Below are 15,632 nucleotides of genomic sequence, written 5' to 3'. Positions count from 1 at the left end.
ATTTTACAGCTGTGTTTTAAAATAACAAGTAGTATGTAACCATTAGAAGATGTAAAGACACATTTTAGTGCAAGTCATGATTTTTGATTTTTTCAGTGGCAGTGATATGTATATATGCTTGTGTGTTGTGTGGATGTGCATGTTTGCATTATGCATGTATTCACTGCATGCATAATAAACCTATACAAATAAATCATCTTATTTGCCTCACATTTGTGCAGTGTACATTATGGTACATGTGGACAACATCACTGATGTCAAAGACAAAGGAAATACCTCAATCAGCTTTCTGGAAATCAGCCCGAGAAAATTCTTGTATGGTTGTAATAGCATGTGGCATTCACACATTCTATTATTTGTCTAATGCCTAAGGTCATTAAAACCCCATGATTTTCCTTTCACTTACGCAGAAAGCTGTGCTGAGCAACTAATACTTGTTGCACCATGTTGACCTCAAGTAATAAATCTTCAGAATGTCAGTTTGATCACTCTACAGTAAATCTGATATTGTAAAGTCCGTCTTAGTTGAGATTTGGAGAAAAAGGATCCAATGATACAGATCTATAGTCTAGAGGAGGAGGGAGGTGAAGACTTCCTTTTGTTAGTCTTTTTTCACTGGTTTTTGAGTAGTAAAAGATGGAAATTGTCCATTTAGTGTGAAGAGAGTGATCATACCCTCTTAGCATCAGGAAGTCATCTGAATGCCTGAGAATCTGCTGTTTACAGGCAGAGCTGACAAAAAGTTGTGTAAAAGTTAGAGGAAACTTGGTCACCTTCTCTGCAAAATGAGGAGATGTAATTGAAATACCCAGGAAAATCAGCATTTGGAGTTAAATCTGAGAAAATGTAGGTTTATTTCATGAGGAGCTGGGTTACAAAATAGGCAAAATCTGGGCTGTTTAATACTAACAGGAAGCTACTCTCCTGTGGGCAATGCTGGCTTATTTGAAAAGCCCATAAAGGGTTTCTGCATGGACCATACAAAAGGGATACTTTCTCTTTAATAGCCATCTGTACAGGAGAGATGAGAAGTGGGCCAGGTCATCTCTCCTCAGCTGTCATGATATTAGCGTAGGTAATGGAGCAAGCTCTGCGTTCTGCTGGGTGTTGTTTTTCATAGATGTTCATCGATTTACACAGATAATTCTATTTATTTCTTAGAGTTGGTCCAAGCAAACCAGGCAGAATAACAAACACCAAAGCATTTCAAATGACTTTATCTTTGTTGTTTTGTAATGTAACTTTTGTCTAAAAAATGGTGTCACACCTACTGTGCAGATGGCTGCATGATTTGTAAACCAGCCAAAACATTTAAACAAATGTGTGATCTGGGGATAGATTAAATAAAGGATAAAATGGAGTGTGGACCACAAATTCTAATAATCAGATGATTTTAAGTTGTGTGTGGTGTGGAGCGATGGTAGCGGTGATAGCAGGGAACGCTTGCCAATGACAGCAAGGTGCCTTACAGATCTCAGGATGGAGCCTGTGGCCTAGTAGGCCTCAGTTTGAGAGCTGCACATTTGCTGTACAGCTGGCAGCTCTGTATGGGGACATCAGATAAAACTTATGTAAAATGAAGTGTTATTGCTTAGTATGAAATTGCGTGGGGAGGGAATTTGCAGACAGTAACTGAAAACAGGATTCATGGTACCAATGAAGCAGACTGTAAATATGAAGAGGCTTTAATTATCTGCGCAATTTAACAAAAAATTCAGGATGTATTCGGAAGTGGCAAAGGCAGCTGTACACACGTTCCAGCAGCACCATTCACTGGGCTGCAGGTTCTGTGTGTCATCTACTGGGGCTATGGGTGCCCCATCCCTGCCACCCACTGTCCCCAGGTGCTGGCTTTCCCCACTGAGCGGCTCTGCTTGGAGCTGGCACTTCCTTTCAGGAGTTTGAAGCAGAAACAGCTCCTTGCTTTTTGAAACAGCTTTCAAAAAAGGCTCTCCAGGCTTTTAAAATCACAAATGGTTTATCCAGGACACAGTCTGCAAACAACCATGAATTCTTTTTTTTTTTTTTTTTTTTGGAGGGGTAGGGGGAGAGGCAGGGGAGGAATGGGGGGCTTTAAACCTTGGACTCAAAAATTTTAAGAAAATAAAATGCAATTGTTGTATTATTAAATAATATTAGTAGTAACACTCATAGCAATAACACTCATTAATAATAGTACTAAAAGGAGCATCTGAAAAATGTCTGCAATTCAGGGTGGAGTTCATCCTGTAAAGAAATGAAGCAAAGTGCATGGAAGCTTTAAATTTTCCTGCAAAAGTGCCTGTGGCATGAATAGCACTCGATGAACAGGATGCTATGGAAAAACAGTGCCAGGCAGTGTGAAAGTTGTTCCCTACCCTCCACCTGCTGTAAGATTCTTCTCCGAGCCATGGCAGTGATACACTGTGCGTGTCAATACTTACGCACCACAGGCTGAATTAATGGCAGGGTGTCAGCCTTGCTTTTGTTCTCTGCTGACCATTTGCACTGCGGGCTTTCTCGGGAGCCATAGCACATTCCTTCGGCCGCGTTTGGCTGTCAGCACCGAGGGCAGCCTCACCATCGCCTTTCCAAACCACCCCTATTCCAAACAGGGGAGCCTCTGATTCTTTCGGAGAGCTCGTCCCGAGGCTTCTCCCCGCGATGTAAACGCGGGAAGCGCAACAAAAGAAGCCAATATGGAGAGTGGGTGTTGAGCTTGAGCTGCTCATATTGTTGCATTTGGTGAGCTGACGGGGTTTCGTAGGTCACCTTTAGAATTATGCCTATGACAGCAGTAGCTACCTGCCAAGATTGCAAGGTATCTCACAGCTCTCAGGATGGAGCCTGTGGCCTGGTAGGCCGCCGTTGGAGGGGCACACATTTGCTGTACAGCTGGCAGCACTGTATGGGGCAGCAGTGTGGGCTGTTAGGGAGCTGGAAAGGAGACAAGCATGAAATTTCCTCTAACCCCAACTCTGTTTTTCTGTACTGTTGGCTGCTTCTCAGTTCCTTGACAAAAAAACCAATCAGGCACCCTTTAATCCGCCTGTGATTACCAGTGGTATAAAAAGAGAAGCATAATGAGGAAAAATGCCTCGTTTTGTTGCCTTCAAAAGCCAACAAATTGGAGTTAACTTGACAGGAAGTGGCTTAATAATTAGATTATTTATTTATTCCTGACACATATCCCCCTGTTACTAGTCTCAGGAGATCCTGTAGATGGTACGATTTTCAAGCTGCCATTACTTCGCTGTCTTCTGTGAACAAAGAAGCTACTGTCTATCAGTCAATTAAATGCACTCTTTAAGCAGAGGCTGAGAAGTCCTCAATGGATAGAGCCCTGGGACACTGTGGCTGATGATTCCTTTCTCTGTACTGTACATCACACTCTCAACTACGGTCCCCACAGAGATGGAATAAAGTCATGCATTAAAATATCACTTGTTGATTTGTTTGCTAATGAAGAGCCATTGAAATGTTTGTGTGTTTCTGTGGCAAAATTGTTGATAAAAGGACTACTTGCTTGCATATCTTACTTCATCTTCAGGAAGCGCTTATTTAAGACTTACTAAAATTAAAGTCAACAAATTAAGGAAAAAACAGAGAGATGGATAATATTGGTTTACTTGCAATTCACATCAATGTAAATAACACTGAGGACAGCAAGAAGAGAGAAAGGGGAATAATAGTACTTCAACCATGTCTGTTATCATTTTCTTCATTAATAAGAATAAGAATCCCTGATCTTTTTTTTTCTAGTACAATAGTGAGCACCTATTTCAAATAACAAAAACGCTAAAATATCCATTTTAAAATTAACCTGGACATGTAAGAAAAGGGGGAGGGCTTGGGGGTGTGGTTTTTTTAATGAAAAATATTAATTTTTTTTCTGTTCTTTGCATTTCTTTAAATATGTCAAGTTAGCAAAATCTTCCATTACTTAGGGATTATCTGTGTGCAGCAAGTTAGCCTCTTAGCTGAGAAAAGTACAACCATGCCAAGATAGTTACTAATGCTGGTTACTTAATGCAAAATCACCAAAGTTATTTGAAGCTGGGGCTTAATAATACTCCCTGTCACTCTCCCCACCTACCCCCATCTACCCAGGAGGCTTCTTAAAGGGTTTTCAAAATCTCTGCCCTTCCACCACTCTTCTTCCACCTGCCAAGAGCTCAGGTCAACGAAGTGGATGGGGATGGACTGCATTTTGTGCTGGGCTGGAGAGAGGGAAATTGGTTTTGGTTTTGTTTTTTTTGTTGTTTTTAACAGAAATTGGTATATATGTATATCTGTCTTCACACTGAAAATCATTAATTGGCAACCTCCATCTAAAGTTGATGCAGGTCTTACGCTGCTCATCTTAAAGAGCTATATTTGCTCTGAAGAAGTACAGGTAGTGCTGTAGCAGTTCTCCAGTGAACTAGCTCTGTTCTGAATTTAGCATGAATTTAGAATGTATGACCATTTGCACCTACATATAGAGCCTATAAGTGCTATTATACACACGCACACTCACACAAAAATGTCATATATATATTTTGTATATAGAGAGTCACTGCTTCTAGGATTATTGTTTTCAATGAACTTAGCAACAAGCCATAGGGAATTAATTCAAACCTGCATCAATTGGAGTATTACTTATTCCTATCCAGTTATTCCAACTCATTTTATTAGAAAAAGCTTAGATACTCAGAGGTGTTCTATAATAGAAAATGAATTTGAAACCCATTCATTAATTGGTGATTAATACATTTCAGGATTAGTTTAAGCAAGGCCCTACCTCCTGCCCAGTCAAGTATGGTCTGGTTAATATCCAATTATCTGCACCTTCTTACTTATTATGTCTTAATATTTCGGATATGATAACCAGAAACTTGAGAGTAATGCTAATGAGGAGCATAGAACAGGAATTAACTGGTGACACTCGCAGTGATCCTTTCTGAGGAAAGTAACTCCTTCAATCTCCTCAGCACAGTGGCCGAGCTACCACCTCACTTTCCATAAGCACTGCTTTCAATTCTGCCGTTATGGGAGCTTAGAATTATATTTGTGTTAAAATCCTTTTTGCATGCCTCATAGACCATCTATGGTCAAAAGATACCCTGCACAGCCTTTTTCACTTGTAGAGTTACTTTCTTTGAGTGGAAACAGTAGAAAATCAGCAGTAAAGTTAAAATGGTGATACCTACTTTAAAGAAAAGCTTTTTTGCAATTGAATGCACCCTCTTTTATGCATAGGTGTATGCATATGTATATTTAAACTGAACTGGATATCATGTCCTTCAGCTTGTTAAACTGGTGCTTCAGCAACCAGCAAACTAGATATACACGTCTGTGAAATACAAAAATTAAAATCCCCTATTTCATAAATGTGAAACATAAATATTGCCAAATTAAAATTTTTCATGCATAAAAATTGTCAGGCCCTTAGCATTCAATCTCAGGATTCTAGACTGTGCAGAAATTATTATATACCCTTCTAGTGAAACATGCAAATAAAACCATTGCACCAATGTATCAGTGGGGCAGAAATGAGTAATTCTGTCATGTGGCTTGAAACTAATGTAGCTGTAGAGATAATTTCAATGTATAGAAAGAAAGGAAGAAGAAATGTTCCTTTTTGTAAATTTTCTTTTTCTTAACTAAGCTGCTGTTTGAATACGTTGTGCAGCTCAGGGCATTATAAGAAGCCCCAGAGGAAATGCAGCAGTGGGCAGAATGAAGGCAACCTGCTCAAAGGTGCAAAGCTACATTACACATTATTTTTATTACATGAATATAATCTGATAGTTATGGTACTTATCCAAGAGACTTTACAGAATATGCTATTCACAGTGTGTTGGACAAAGCTTAGTTCAAAACACTGCCTCATTCACTGTGTCTGTGATGAAAGGTACCAGCCTCATGTTTAGATTAGACTGAATGATAAAAGGAATAGTATATTTGTGTAATCAAAAGCAATCATAAAACACATGTGCAATGGCCAAAGTCAAGGATATGCCTATAACATCCTGTTTTGGCTTTCTTTTTCCAGTGCCTTCTACACAATTTGAATTTTCTCTCACACAGCACTTTATTAGTGTTGAAGTTCAGGACCTCAGCAGTATATTCTTAATACCTAGCTGTTTGGCTAGGCACCCTTTTTCCCAACCCTCTCACAGGCAACCTTCACAATGAACCCACTGTGCTTCTGGCTTCATTGCTTTTCATTGCACACCTATGTGAGTGCCAAGACAGTGGATAACAGTGCAAAAAAATCCTCTACTCCCAAGTCCCCCAGATGAGACTCCTGCAGAGCACTGTGTAATTTGTTGAACAGCTTGGGAGATGTTGATGTTTACTACCTCGTTCAATTAGACATTCAGAGGCAATGCAGTCCTCTGTTTCCTTCAAAGTTTGGTTAAAAAGCCTAACCCAAATATCACTTAGTGCAAAGTGTGATTTGCAAACTGTCATAACATGATCAAATCAAAACCAATTTTCACCAGAGCAGTTAAATACTCATCTCTTCAGATGAGTGACATTTCCCTGCCAAATTTGAACTTTTAACCCACACCGCTCCTTGTGTGCTGTTACTCTTCAAGTCAGACCTAAAAGGGATGTTATTCTTAAAATCTTTTGATAAAAATATAACTGAGCTTAAAAAAAGAAGACTAAAGTGAAAACAATAGAAAAATAAAAAGAAATAAGTGAAAAATGAAATAAATAGGCTTGGGCAGGGAACTAGTCTAGAAAACTTAATCTTAGGGATACTTCTGAAAAATAGAAAAAATCTCTACTTTTACCTGCTTCTGCATTTGCACTAGTGATGGAGTATGCCTAGCAGTACGGACCAGAATTGTACCGCCAGGAAAAATCCTTCATGGTTGTGCATGGGAATAAATTAGGTGACAGAAAATAGGACTCTAATTTCTATGATATGTCAGCTAGGTTATCGTATTTTACATCAACTGCCGCTTTTGTGCTGCATGTGCATCTCTTTCAAGCCTTGTGCTGGGTCCTCCAGGCCAGTCTTTCTGTGGACTGGTAATTTTCTTTGTCTCCTTCAAGCTAAAGCTTCAACCGGAGAAGGTTTCTTCTCTGACAAGAAAAACACTCTCAACATAGTTCAGCTGCCCATTTTTTCTTAAACGTGTCCTTTTTGTTCATCTCCTTAAAAAGCAGCTTTGGAAGGCTCTTTGACTCTAAATTCTCCTATGCCATTATGTCTCACAAATGCAGTTAACTTTTTATAGCATTATGTGGTCCCTTTCTCTCCTTTTGCTTTTTGCCATTCTCCTTTCTTATTTGGAGGGGAATTCCTCTTTTTTCCAAGTATTGTTTTCACATCACAGGCGACAAAGACAATCTTCATTTCAATGTGTCAAAATGGGAGTCAAAATGGGTTCAAGTCTGTGGTGGTTCCAGCATTCCCAGTGACTTCTTTGCTAGCTAGAACAAGTCACTGAAATGTGAAATGGAGACAGTACTTAGCCACAGAAATTTTTTTCAAGACAAATTAGTTAATGTACATTCAGAAGGAAAAGTACTGTAATGCTGTAAATAGCAAGCCATTAAATAATTTGTGTTTTTTATTATCTCTTGGCTAATGGGGAATTCTGCTGCTTGCCTTAGAGCTCCCAGATTTGGTTCATATTTCCTATCCATTTCAGAGTGCAATTTAAAGAGAAATAGTTACTCCTCTCTTACTGTATCATCACTCACAGATGCTGTCCAGCTGATATCTGTTCATAACCTGCTCCACACAACAGAAATTTCTTCCTTCATTTCTTCCCCAGTCAGAAGGAGTTAGCAGGAAGAGAGTCAACAGAAATTGCGATGGCTTCCATGAGTCAGTAACACTGTCTTACTCCTATTCAGAATTTTTCCTTTGCCACTGCAATTCTGAAAGTTGCTTCAAAGTCCATCTAGTCTACAGGTCCTGTACCTTGCATAAATATCTTTCTCAATTCCTGTATATTCTCCTATCATATAAAAATTATTCTTTTCTCCCTTACCTAAACCAGTTGATTTTCTTTGTCTTTCTTGGCTGTTGCTAATTTGCAACCAGTTATAGCTGGGCTTTTGTAACGAGTTTGAGGTTTCACACTATAAAATGTATTGTCAGTCTTTAGTGTCAATCTCTTATTGTGGCATTCAGCTAAGTCTTGTAAAAATTACACACTTGTGCACCTTCAGGAGAGTTTTAATTTTTCAGTATTCTCTGCTGAAATTACTTTTTTTTTTTTAATCTATAGTTGTGATTCAGTATCAGCTATAGCTGGTACCACAGATCCTGTAGCTTTAAATAGTGTGCCTTAATATTGCCCCCTTTGTATGCTGTATTATAATGAAGCAACATCACTAAATTGCAGTGAAGGGTGATTGTTGCATGGGGATGACTACTACACCTTGGGGTCTATTTGCACCAGATTATTTCTTTATTGTTGTTATTACAACCCATCTCCTTTACTCTCTTGATACCAAACTTGCTGTTGGACATCCATGTAGCACAGGGGATCTTTAAAAACATTTTGGACATCAATTTGTCTCTTAGGTACGCACCAATGACTGTTCAATTCCAGGCTCTGGTATCCTGTGTGGCTTTGCAATACTTTAAGTGATGCCAGCTCAGTCTGTTCACATGACTTGCAGTGTTCTTCACGATTTGCTCCTAAAAAAAAAAAGTTAGTTTGTTGCTGATAGAAGTGACAGACATTTTTGCTAACCAGTTTCAGACAGGAGCAATACTAGATTTATAACAAGTGGAACATGCTTTTTACCTTCCTGCTATTCCCCATACATTTTACAACACAGAAGAGTGTAAGAATCATTTTGCTAGAGCTGTTTCCTTTCTTTTTGGCACTGCGCTCAGATTCAAAGAAAGAATTACAGCAGTGGTGTCAGTTTATTATCCAGTGCCATGACCACGAGGAACCTTCTGCAAAATTCATTTTGCTCAAGTAAGAAAAATTATTATTATTGTGAGCATAAAAATATTTCTTTTCAAAAATCTTTCCAACCTACAGGGACAATGTCTTAACAGTAGTTTCAACAAGGAAAGAGTGCAGATTTTTGCCTTAGTTGTAAAAGAAGTAGCCTTCATCCATGCAGACAAGTTTTTGATTTGTCAGATGATAAAGTGTAGGATAATAATTTATTTTGTATATGTGGAGGTGAAGAAATTGTCTTGTGTTCTACAGCCACAGGGCAGCTCAGGAGACCACTGCTGACACAGGTACTGGAGGTACAAAGAACCATTGTCCACTCCCACATGCCCTCATTGCCTGAGGGCAATTTTGACACATTGGATGGAAATGTTCCTGTTGCCCCTCCCACTGCAGCCTGGGGATTCAACATCCCCTACTGGTGCTCTGCTAAGGGGTGGGCGTAGAATCTACAGCTCTTTGCATGGCTTGCACAGTATCAGGGCTCCCAGATGTGCTGGCCTGTGGCTCTCCTGTCTGCATTCCTTGGTGCCATCCTTGCCAGGACTGTTTGACCAAAAAAAACGTGTCCCAAAGCATGAGTTTCACAAGGTCCACAAATTCTCTTCTGTACCTGTATCTGTGCCTGTCACACTCAGGAAGAGTTTTAAATGGACTTGCATGGCACCACATGACATCTGGAATTGTAGTGAAAAGGTCTCATCCTGAAAACATGCAACTATGCATACACTTTTATTCAAGCTGCCTTTTATACAGGAATAAGGCTGTATATGTTCTCAAGTCTTTGTAAGATTGGAGCCTAAATTGCCATTCTGGGTACTTTAACAACATGTTCTAAATGTGGAAAAAAATATGTGTTTTCTGTAATGAAGTCATCATCCCATTAAAACATCTTTTTTCCCTCGGTGATACCAAATACGAATTTTGAGCTGTAATTTGGACTTTTTCCATCCTTATGAAGATAGCCTCTTTTTATTTCATTGCAAGGCAGCTTTTTGTTTTTTCAGTTTCTTCTTTAGCTTAATACTGTAGCTGGGTAGCATTCCCATTTAAATCAGGAATTAGATCTGACACACCTTGTATTGAACTATCAATTTTTTCAAAACTGACGCCAGTTCCACACTATTTGGTTGTACAAACTTCCGATTATGGGCCAAAGAGCATTGATTTTTAGCTGTCATTTCTAGCACACACACTGTAGAACTGAAATTTAAACCTTAATCCACTCTATAATACAATTAATTTTTAATGTGCAGTAATACTAATTGAAATAGCCTGAATTTAGTAAGTCACCACAAGACATTTTCAAAAGCAGGAGTCTCCACTGAGAGCTGGAAGGACAGATAATCATTGTTACAGTGTTTACAGAATAAATGCACACTCTGCAGGCAATTCCATGCCAAGAGATTTTTTCCTTGTTAGTTTATATTAATATATTTCATTGTGGATTCAAATCATTTTTCAGTGATTTCTACTGAAATGAATCTGTTGTGAACCAAGTTATTTTGATTCTGTTTTAATGGAAATGTTTCTTTCTGTAGAACATTTTTGGTCTTACATCTCTTCTTTTAACACAACTGTCACTGTATTATGTAATTATCAAATACATTGTCTTGTTCAGAGAAACTAATTCAATTTTCTACCTATAAAATGGTCAGCCATGCAGTTTCTATGTATGATAAACCAAAGCTGCATGTTCTCTACCTGGCTCTTTTTCCCCTTAGGTTTGCCTTTCATATAAGCAATATATCTTGTGCCATCCTGATTTCACTGCATCACTTTTAATTTTCAGATGTGATCTTTTCAGATGTGATCTCTTCAGATGTTTTAGTGGGGAGGATGGAGAGAGAATTTAACTGCAGAGGAACAAATCTTACACAATTAACCAAGGAGGGATTTAATCATTTGTATAAGAGCAAGATGCCATTTATCTGATAAGGAGTATTTCTTAGAATGCTTCAATTCTTCTGATGAGTGGGCTTGTACAGTGTTCACAGTGAACAATGCTAAGTGAAAAGAAATATCATGTGCTTTACATCATCCTTTCATGGCTTTCATATTACAGTATTTTATAGGCTAATAGTGGTGTTAAATATTTAGCAAATGTTCCCTCAAAACCTTGCCATATATTCAAATGGGATTTTGAGACATTTTACAGCACGTAAATAAAAATTATCCTTTAGTTCTTGAAATGGTCAAAACAATGGTATATTTCCTAAAGGAAGTGCAGGACAATGTGGCATAAATACATTCAGCAGATTTCACACCAACAGAACATAAGCATTGATTCCCATTTTTCAGATTAAGGATCCAAACTGACTCCTATTTTGTCAGAAGAAAGCTGCACTAAGTTTATTTGCGTGGTATTGAAACAGCATTATAATGTTTAGTAAAAACCCTGTGACTCACAGTGTGGCATTTTAAAGGCAGCCTTACCAGTACATAGTTTTTCCAATTAATATTTTATGAGTTGTGGGTGAGAGAAAAACAGAGATCAAGTTGTTACCCCCTTCCGAGGGTAACAGTTCATCACTAGGTAGCACTTCTAGGTTCTGTAGTAGGCAAAATAGAGATTTAATAACACAGCTGCTGCATGATGTTTTCAATCAAATAATAATAAATCATTAGAAACCCTGTCTTCTTTGACAAACGTCTGCAAGTTTCAGATCCTTATTGTATGCTAATTAATCCTCAGTAAGTACTTGTATAATAATTAAATGTCTTGCACTTATAGAACAGCCAAGCCTATTTATACTGTTTAAGTCTCTTGTTATCTTTGAAAGGTATGTGTGTTCCACGTGTTGCAATGTGTATTCATCTGTTTCTTGGGATAACTCCCAGATATTTGCCCCTGTCCATGTGTAAGAGGAAGCTACAAAGGTTGGGCAAGCCTGTCTGGCTGTTAAATCAGTGTGTTTGCTGCTGCTGCTGCCCAGCTGCACATGTTCCTGCCCCATGCAGAGGCAGCACAGCGCTTCTGCTGCTTGCACTGACAGGTAAGGGACAGCTTTGCATGTGCTCAGCTGCCTGGATTGAGGCTCCCACTGTTCTGTTTCCTTGGGATCTCTCCAGTCCTCCCGTTCCTTACTGAGTCTCTGAGCTTTGTGCATGTATTTGGGCCCACTGAAGAACTATATTTTCACATGTTCCTTTAAAAAATAAAGGCTTATATTGGTGGGTATGAGACATATTTAGTGTGGCACATAGTTTAACTCCTAAAGGTGAAAAGCAGTGTTCTTCTGCAAAACTTATTTTCTATGTGGATGAATATAAATATTTTTTATAATTTTCAGTTTGTATCAACCACCTTTTTTTTTAACATTGTGCAATATTAATCACTTTGGAAGAAATACCATTGTAGCCTGTTTGAAAATTATTTGAGTCTTCCTTAAAACATTGGATTTTTCTTGAGAAATCATGTTCATATGCATGAAATATTTGTTTAAGTGTTCAAAAATTTAAGGTGTTAATTGCGTGCATGTGTATGAATATATGGAAAGGTCTATATAGTTATATAGGGTAGACATACTTAATATGCATAGCTTGATGTATCTTGACCTCAGGTTACAAGAGTAGAAAATCCCATTTTCCAGCTTGTTTCAAATGTAGTAAAAATGCTGCTTCAGTTGCTTTATGCTACTCACATTGGGAAAGGTGCTTATACTGTGATAATTATCATCAAGGAATATTAATGCGTTCAGCATTTGTAACCCAAAAACTCATTATAGCTTAAGCTGTGCATCATCTGTGAAGAGAGAACTTTGCCAGAATTCGCTCTTCACAGGGGTTGCCTCCTGCTTGTGATGAAGTGGTCAGAGTATTGGAAGAGGTCACTCAGGCTGTTTTTGAAAGCTCAAGTTTTGCAATTTTTGATTCACCACCTTCTGTCTAAGTAGCTTTGCATTCTTCCCCCACCCTCCAAAAAAAAAAAATTCCTGTTTCTAATTGAATGCCTGGTGAAGTGCATAAAGTTAAAAGATTGCATCTCATTATGCATAAGAGGCTAAAGGTGTAGACATAAATATTACACATCAAGGTCATAGAGATCTCAGAGTCCATATCCCATCATCATACATGGGATTTGAACGAGCACCACTGTCACTCATGCTAATGGGAACTATTTGTTCTAATTCTGTGATCTTTGATAAGAATCTGGTTTCTTACTTGTGTAAAACTCTTGATGCTTTTGGTAGCAACTTCCACTTCAGTATTTATGTATTCTGGGACCATGTTTTGTTTCCTTAATGCTATTTCACCACGAGAATAAGATTTATCATTTTTACACCTCTCTTGTCTTCCAAGCTCCTAAACCCACAGTTTAACAGCCTTCACATTTCTAAAATATACTTGAGCAGACTGTTCAAAGCATCAGAGCCCAATTCTTTCCTCACTCAATTTTCATACCAATGTCCCCCAGTTGATTCAGGTGATTTACATTGATGTTGTTGAGAGGAGATTCAGTCCTTAGGCTTATTTTGTATTTTCATTAGTACATCTTGTTGTGAAAGTCTATATGTGCTTGTACATTATGCTACCCAAATGGTAGTAGAACGGTTAGCAAATAAGATAGCTGAAATATCTAAAAATAAACAACCCTCTGCAATAAAGTATTTCTTTTTATTTGACTTGTAATTGAAATCTTCCTTTCAACTAAGCAGATGAATATCATGCTTCCACCCTTGGTTATGGAGACAGTAGCTGTGCCAAAATTGTGTTGTTCAGTACTGTTGCTGGAATTTTTAATATGGCTGGGTTTTATTATTTTTCCTTCCCAATGCTGATACAATGCTTGTCATTTCTCACTCTTAATATTGCCGCACGTTGCAAGTTGTAGTTTGCTTTATATTAGGCAGAGAAAGCTGGCTTTTGTGGACTGCTTTGTTTCTGAGGTCAGGATGTGAACCTGGCCTTGCTCCTGAGAGAACTAGAAAAATCTATTTCATAACTTTCTGCAGGCCTCAAAGAGGGCTAAGAAAACAAAACAAAACAAAACAAAAACAAAAAACCCACAAAACCCACAGGCTTAGTTTAGACCTGGTGAAGAGTTAGATTCATGAAGAGGAAAGCTTGCAGCTGATGAGCTTTTCTTGTCATAAAGAGTCAGTGCACACTCTACTGATGTAGCAAAGCTTTGGGGAGCCTTGTGAGTCTTTTCAACACCCACGTATTTGTGCAGAAATACCTGACTTGATAATACAGAAAGAATCTGCTGAAGTAAGAAATTGCTTGCCTATTAAATCACCAAAATGAAGGGCTCAAAAAAGAGGTAAACACAGTCCTCATGAGCTGAGTATGCGTATTACAGGCTTGCCCAGTTCACTTATGGGGCATAACTTTGGTTTGTGCAGCAGAGTGCTAATGCCTTGTAATGAATGGCTGTCTTAAACCAAGGAGGGATTCTCAGTGGGTGACAACATGGATGATGGGAAATAATATGGTACTGTATCTGCTATGTGAATGTAAACTTAATAATCGCTATGAATTTTGAGTAACCCTGCTTCCCTTCCAAAGAAACATTATGAAAAGATTGCTTCCAAATCCTTCTGATACTGTTCTTGAGATAGATGCCTTAGTCTTTACCTTGAAGTGCTGGAAATGAATGTACATTCTTTGCAAGAGATAAGGGTGTAAACTTTCAAAGGAGTAAATTGTATTTCCATGTTTAAGTTCACCATTTGCACTTCATGTGGTGAAAGCCAGATGTGAGGAATTACTTTTCAACATTATTTCTCCATCTTCTCTATCTCAGGACTTCTAAGTTATTATGCTAAAATGTTCTATTACATGTAATAAAGAAATGTTGGAAAACTAGAAATAGAGCAAGATAGCCTCCATCAATTTGGCTGCACTTGGATTGCTCCAGCTACATCTTAAACCACAAAACAGATCATCTTTGTGCAACATAATAATGTTACTGAAAAAAACAAACCATCTGCATTTGCTGATGGCATGAAAAATGAAACCATTTTCCAGTTTTAACAGTTCCTCCTTTTAGGAAGGGAATCAGAATGGAAAGTGCTGGGATTGTTCCTTATCCTGCTTGCACCAACACAGTGAGCTACCAAGTAGGTGATTATAATGAATTGTGAGCAAATGCTTACGAAAAAGCAAATGAAATCAGAATTAGGGCCAGCAATTTTTTTTAATATTAATATTCATTCCATGCTTATTTATTTTTTTTTCAATTTTGTATCTATTTATCAAAATTACTATTAAAGTACTGTGAAATACAGGGAGTAAGCATGAACATAGCATCTGCTTTTCAGCCAGACCCTGAAAATCTTTCCACAATTTATAAATTCATCTGGATCCTATTTCATGCAGAAGGCTTTTATTTTGTAGCATTAAAAGTCTTAAAACTGTCTCCATTTTTAAAAACAATAAGCTCTCTATATTAAAAAAGTCACAGCATCATGCTTTTTCTATATGAATTATTTTATACAAATCCAAAAGCTCAGAGATTTATTGTATATATAAACTCAAAACTGAGAAGATTAGATATTGTAGCATGATGTTCAAAAGAGAGCTATTGGAATGGTAGAATTCTTGGCTTGGCTCCCTCTTCAGATGTAATTGCTGCTTCATTAGGTCTTGGAAGAGCTTCCTATGGTTAAATTTAATCAAATGGTTTAGAATGGCAAGCTCGTATGCTCAAAATTCCAATACCATTCAGAATTTTTAACAAGATTTCCCTCAAACCTTTTTTAAACAAATATTGCTTAA

General features: G+C 37.9%; 1 protein-coding gene across 1 annotated transcript in view; it reads left to right on the top strand.

Moving 5' to 3' along the window:
• Nucleotides 1–15,632, top strand: part of ZNF521 (zinc finger protein 521) — a 202,225-nt gene that overhangs the window by 118,022 nt on the left and 68,571 nt on the right. The window lies entirely within an intron of this gene.

This window comes from Vidua macroura, chromosome 1, assembly GCF_024509145.1.
Source record: "Vidua macroura isolate BioBank_ID:100142 chromosome 1, ASM2450914v1, whole genome shotgun sequence".
NCBI classification, from domain to species: Eukaryota; Metazoa; Chordata; class Aves; order Passeriformes; family Viduidae; genus Vidua; species Vidua macroura.
Note: the sequence above shows the minus strand (reverse complement) of the source record. Positions and strands in the feature narration are given on the sequence as shown.